This window comes from Piliocolobus tephrosceles, chromosome 19 (assembly GCF_002776525.5).
Source record: "Piliocolobus tephrosceles isolate RC106 chromosome 19, ASM277652v3, whole genome shotgun sequence".
In the NCBI taxonomy this organism is placed as follows: Eukaryota; Metazoa; Chordata; class Mammalia; order Primates; family Cercopithecidae; genus Piliocolobus; species Piliocolobus tephrosceles.
In genome coordinates, this window is record NC_045452.1 from 23,247,254 (window position 1) to 23,253,733 (window position 6,480).

The following is a 6,480-nucleotide window of genomic DNA, read 5'->3' on the forward strand; positions in this document are numbered from 1 at the left end:
GGGCACCTGTAGTCCCAGCTACTAGGGAGGCTGAGGCAGAAGAATGGCGTGAACCCAGGAGGCGGAGGTTGCAGTGAGCCGAGATCGTGCCATTGCACTCCAGTCTGGGTGACAGGGCAAGACTCTATCTCAAAAAAAAAAAAAAAAAAAGTAAGAACAGTAGAAAGAATAAAAAGGGCTTTCTGTTTACAAGGATCAGGCTATTCAGCAGACACAAAGCTGCCCACCAGAACCATGGGCCTTTCCTCAGGAACAGAGGTCTGAAGGGCCACGTGGTCCATAGAGGTGTCCAACAAGGAGCAGACTAAAAAGTTCTGAAAAGCCAGGTGTGGTGGCTCACACCTGTAATCCTAGCATTTCGGGAGGCCGAGGCAGGTGGATCACTTGAGGCTAGGAATTCAAGACCAGCCTGGCCAACATGGCGAAACCCCATTTCTACTAAAAACACAAATATTAGCCGGGCATGGTGGCTTATGCCTGTAATCCCAGCACTTTGTGAGCCTGAGGTGGGCAGATCACAAGGTCAGGAGTTAGAGACCAGCCTGACCAACATGGTGAAACCTTGTCTCTACTAAAAATAAAAAATTAGCCAGGTGTGGTGGCATGCGCCTATAACCTCAGCTACTCAGGAGGCTGAGGCAGGAGAATTGCTTGAACCCGGGAGGCGGAAGTTGCAGTGAGCCAAGATCGCGCCACTGCACTCCAGTCTGAACGACAAAGTGAGATTCTAAAAAAAAAAAAAAAAAGTTGTGAGGAAAGTTGATACTGGTTCCCTAGAATGGAACCTGGTGTTAAAGACAGTGCTTCCAAAGTATTTTTGAAATCTAAAACAGACTGGTCAACATATGATACTTCTCCCAAGGCACCACATGGGCTCTTAAAATGCACCTCTTGGTATTCCACTGAGAGCAAAGGGCCTCTACACCTTTCCAGGCCTCCTCAAACCTGGCTGCATAATTGCCTTCAAGTTAACTACTCCTGAACAGTTTGGCCTCAAAATGAGAGCATTTTAAATGCAGGCCAAAGTCATTGGGAAATAAGCCTCCCACCCCAAAATACAATAGAACCACTGTCATCAGCCCTGCCTAGCTAACCATTTTCTGCAGCATAAGCAACAAAAGCTGCACACCAATTTATACCTCAGTGATGTTGCTGCACAAATAAGGAAGCATATAATGCCACCTTTGCCTCTTTAATTAGAGAACAGGCTGGACCAGATGGCTGTGGGGTGGAACCTTATAAAAATGATGGACAACCAGAATGAGATTTTCTGCTCTATCAGCTCAGCCTCTAATTTTGACTGCAAGAAGCTTATGGAACAGAGGATTAAAGCACTGGTGCTGGCCTGTCTTTAGCTAAAGATAGGAGTGGCCATTCAGAGGAGTTTGTTCACTTTTTTAAAAAGCTACGAACAAATTCTAGTGCTTATATATAAAATATTTATGTATTATAATATTATAGTAAAATTAGAAACCTTAGAAATAACTACCTGTCAATAAAGGGAACAAGTAAAGGGATTCGCTTAAGTGGCTGCAGAGTACGCTAAGATCTTTTCCAACCCCAGTGTAGGCAAAAATGGCCAAAAAGGGAGCAAGAAGAATACAAATCTCCCTTTTGTCAACCTATTAAAAAGGGCAAATATGAGAGCAAAATTCTGTCCAATTTCACTAAGAATCTTACCCTCACTTGTTTACTAACAGCAGCAAAGTTAACCTGGATTCTGATCCCTTGTGCTGACTTGCGTTTTAAAGAGTAGGTGCCTAGGAGAAAGACGACGAGGGAAGTAGGGCGTGAAGCTCGAAAGAAGCCTCAGTCAGTGCAGATTCCAGAGAGAACTTCTGACAAAAATGTGAGGAAAGTGTGTGTGTGTGTGTGTGTGTGTGTGTGTGTGTGCGCGCGCGCGCGCGCCTGCCTGCTCTAATGTCAGAAGCAAAGGAAGACTTTTGGCTTCCCCCCGCCCGCTCCCAAGACGGAGTCTTGCTCTGTAGCCCAGAGTTGGAGTGCAATGGCGCCATCTTGGCTCACTGCAACCTCCGCCTCCCGTGTTCAGCCAACTCTCCTGCCTCAGCCTCCCGAGTAGCTGGGATAACAGGCGCTCAGGACCACCCCCAGCTAAGTTTTGTATTTTTAGTAGAGACGGGGCTTCACCATGTTGGCCAGGCTGGTCTCGAACTCCTGACCTCGTGACCCGCTCACCTCGGCCTCCCAAAGTGTTGGGATTACAGGCGTGAGCCACTGCCTAGCCAGAATTTTTTTTTTTGAGATGGAGTTTCACTCTTGTTGCCCACGCTGGAGTGCAGGGGCGTGATCTCCGCTCACTGCAACCTCCGCCTCCCGGGTTCAAGCGATTCTCCTGCCTCGGCCTCCCGAGTAACTGGGATTACAGGAATGCGCCACCACGCCCGGCTAATTTTGTATTAGTTGGTCAAGCTGGTCTCGAACTCCCGACCTCAGGTGATCCACTGCCCGCCTCAGCCTCCCAAAGTGTTGGGATTACAGGCGTGAGCCATAGCACCCGGCCGGAAGATTTTTTCGAAAGAAAATTCTGTTTCAAAGAGGAAAAGGAGGGATAATGGTGATGGAATCCACTGAGCCCCAAACCTAAAAAAATATTCAGACACCTCTAAGTCTTAAACGTGCAAACTGTCCTACAGTAACGGACTACAGGACTCAACTGAGCGTGCAGGGCCAGTAGGTGTCACAGACCGGGTGGATGCCCGGGGAGTGAGAGCCAAAGGCAGGCAGCTCCTCTCCTTGGTAAGACACGGGATCCGCCCCAACTCACTGGTCCCAGAGGCAGCGGCCCAGACGGGCGGGTGTGGATTGAAAGGCTTCCAGGACTGGTGCCGACTGACTGCACCACCACGCCCAGTCTCACATCATCTACCCCAGACATAGACCGGTCAACTCTAGGTCTGACTACAAGGACCCTTCCGGCTAAGACCCTTTCTAGGGCACTCCATGTTCCTGAGAAGCCAGGAAAACTCGACTCAACCCAAACGTAGGTGGAGAGGCCGGCGGTGAGGGCGCGTTCTGCACTCTGGGAATTGCAGTCCTCGAACGCCTCCAGAACAGGCGGTAGCGAGTGACCTACTTTCCCTGCACACTACACTTCCCTGAGTACTTTGCGAAGGCCCAAGTGGCCGCAATACGCATGCCCAGTAAGGGGAGCCGACCGAGGGTCGAAGAGCCCAGGAAAAGTTTCCGATGCACATGCGCGCTGTGGCGGGCCGGCGCCCGCCTCCCATCGCCTAATACATTTCATATAGATTCTACCCCAAAGGCCTACTCCCCGTATTGTATGGCCCCACCACATCCTCTAGGCTTTACGAGAGCCTAACTTTCCCACCTTTCCCTTCATCGCCTTCCATCACTGTTGAAACTAGGATCTGCTTCTAATGAGCTTTTTCTGGGTGAAAGGGGTGGACTGGCTTAGATAAGGTCACGACCCCCCTTCCCGCACTCAATGTGAATTCCAGGGCCTGGGCGGCCCGTGTGGGGTTGCTGGATGGACGGTGGATTCAAAGGGAAACGGGTCTTTTTCACTTAATGCCTAGCGGACTCGGCTCCAGCGCCCCAACAGCCAGGAAAGGAGAGGCAGGAATCAAACCCAGTTCTCCCGTCCTCCCGGCCAAAGAAATTTCCAGTCAAGCTGTGGGGAGGCGCCAGGCCAAGGCCAGCAGGGCCCAAGCCTCACCCCATTTCTAATCCAAGTCTGAGTAACCAGATCCGGGAGAGGGAAATAGGAAAAGGTTCCCAGGCAGAGAAGAAAATGCTGTACACCTGACACCTGAGCATCTTCTCATACTAAAATTCTGTGTGTCTCCTCCCATTGCAAGCTCTGCTCTACGACCAGACTTACCAGATCTTCGGCAAGCTCCCCGACTGGGTGTTAAACCTCCTTAATCCTTCCTCCCACACAAGCTTCTTTCCCCTATGCTTCACGGAGGAATGGGGGCAGAAACCCAAGAAAGAAATAGGATTGTTTTTCTGCCGGAAAATCAGAGTTGAAGGACCCATTCCCAGGGCAGGGTGGGTAAGAAGGAGAAAATGACCGTTTAGATACGGAGTAGCACCAGAGACTGGCCTCCACCGGTCCCAAGCTGAAGCTTGCTGTGCGGGGTTCTGGTTTCTCCTGGGGGAGGGAGAGGGCCTGCCGGCTGTGCCTCCTCTCTGCACCCTCCTTCCCCTCCCAGATTTCTGGTGGTCAAGGGCACAGTTCATCCTCTGGACAGGAGGGGAAGGAGTTTGGGGAGAGGGCCCCACCTCGCAGGCACCTTACCAAGATAAGCAGAATCCACTCACTGGCACTGCTCTAAGGGTACTTTTTTCTGCCCAATTTTCCATTAAAACACTGAAGAGTATAAAGAGCTCAAGCCGAAATGGTGAACTCTGGCTCAGTGGCCCAAGGACAATCTCCACTGACCTGTCCCCTCGCCAAAGGGGGTGTCCAACCTCCACCCTTCAGGCTCCACAGAGCCAGAAATAGAGCCTATTAACAATTACCACCCCCCTTCCCTGCACACGGGAAAAGCAGAAAAACAAGGCCTGGATCCCCTTCCTTCCTCGGATTTATTTAACGGTGGGGGGAGTTATGTTTCTTTGAAGAACAAGGAAGATCTAGCGAGTAGCAGGGATATAAAGAACTGGGGGAGGCGGAGAAGGGAGGAAATGCACCCCACCCAGGAGAGGGCCACTCTTGGAACTGGGAGAAAAGGGAGCTCTTGGGCACCCCAGGAGCAGAGATGGCGTGAGAAGAGGAGCAGGAGAAAGTGGGATCTAGAGGGAAGCTGGATGGCGAAAGAAAATGCTGGCCAGGCAGGAGGGAGCGGCAGCAACGTGGAGAATCCAGCAAAGCGGGAGTGGGGCGGGGTGGGAGAGGCAGTCCGGCCGGCTGGGTCTCGGGGCGGGCCCCCAGCCCGCACACCCCCCAACTCACTCACTCGGGTCTCCGCGGCGGCGGGGCGCTCTGCCGGCCGCAGGGCGGCTTCTCCCTCCAGGGTGGTCCTGAGCACCGGGCGGAGGTCGCTCTCCCTTCCTTCCCGGGCGCCGCCGGGCCGGGGGGCCGAAGTCCTTTTCGTCGTTGAGGGCTGGGGGACGAAGCAGGGGGCTATGGACTATGACTCTCAAGAATTTCTTTCAGCTCTTAGGAGGTCGGGCTCCGCGGCTGGGGGCCGGAGGGCGGGCGAGCGGGCAGACCAGCGGGGACGACGCGGGGATGGCGGACCGGAGGGTGGTTCGTGTCGCGGAACGAAAGACGGCCTGGGCTGTCGCCGGCGGGCGGTCCTGCCCTTCTGGTCCCGCGTCGCCCGAGCCACTGATTTGCCTCCGCCAACAACCCGCACCTTCCCGCGCCCCGGCCCGAAGTGAGCAAAGTCAATGAAAAGTTTCACCCTTAGCAACCCTGCGCACGGATCCGGCTTCCCCACCCCTGCGTGATGCGTCCCTCCGCCCTGCAGGGGCGGGGCCGGGGCCCGGCCGGGACTACTTCCCAGCCAGCCCCGCGCCTCAGCTCGCTGGCGCTTCGCGGACCAGCTCACAGGCCCTTCTGTGCTCCCAGGTCATGCGTGCGGTTCCCCTCCGTCCCCTCCCCGTCACAGCGCCGCGCCGCACTCCTTTCCTTCATTCCCATACCACTCTCTGAACTTGTGCGCATCGTGTGAGGTGTTCTCCAGAGGCGCAACGTGGGGGCTGGGGGCGACCTGGGGCCGGGTTGCTCACGGGCCGAGCATAGTGCACTCTCCCTTTAGTTGTGTTTGGGGGACGAGTATCGCGGGGAGGGGAGGGCGTCGCCTTGCCCTCTAGAACCCCCCGCTGAGTCGTCCGCCCTGCACCTGCCTCGGCGCCCGGGGTCCGGACGTTTGCCCGAGCCGTTTCCCGGGGCCTTCCCTCCTCCGAGCGTCTGGCCGTGTCCACGGCGATCCCATCGCCCCAGTTACGGCCTCTGCGGGAGGGGGAGCCGAGGGGACGACGCGGGCTCCGGAAACGTTTCGGACTCGTTTCGGGCAGGCCTGAGTCTTCCGAGCGCCTTGTGCTTCCTCGGGGGACTCAACGTCGAAAGAAAGGCGAGGGGGACTCTGGGGCCTGGGCCACGCTGTGCGGGAGTAAGAGGAGACTAGATGAGGCTGCCGGCCATGAAACGAGCCGAGCGCCACAAGGGACCTTCCCCTCACCGTCTCTGGCTCCGGCTCTGCGAGAGCGCGCGGGCGCAGCTCCTCTCCCAACTCTTGTTTGCTCTCTCTGGCCAGCGACCCCAGTGTGGGGCACGCGGGAGAACCACATTTCTTCTAGTCACAGTCCCGCCGGCGTGGGATAGTCCCTGATCGTGCAACGGGCGCAAGGCTCGCACCCACTACGGCCCCTCGAGCGGCGGAGCGAAGCTCCGCGAACCCGGGACCGGGCGCGCCAGGCCCGCGCGCTGAGGCCCCCTGCCCCGGCTCTGGCCACGCGGGCTGCTCTGCCTCTTTGTGACTGTGCGGG

General features: G+C 55.8%; 1 protein-coding gene across 1 annotated transcript in view; it reads right to left on the reverse strand.

The window, feature by feature from the left end:
- The window catches only part of TOB2 (transducer of ERBB2, 2), a 13,475-nt gene extending 7,763 nt beyond the window's left edge, over window positions 1-5,712 (reverse strand). The window contains exon 1 of the mRNA XM_023221878.1: window positions 4,944-5,712. The gene's annotated coding sequence lies outside the window, so the exon portion shown is untranslated. The remainder of the gene's footprint in view (window positions 1-4,943) is intronic.
- Between the last annotated feature and the right edge of the window lie 768 nt (window positions 5,713-6,480).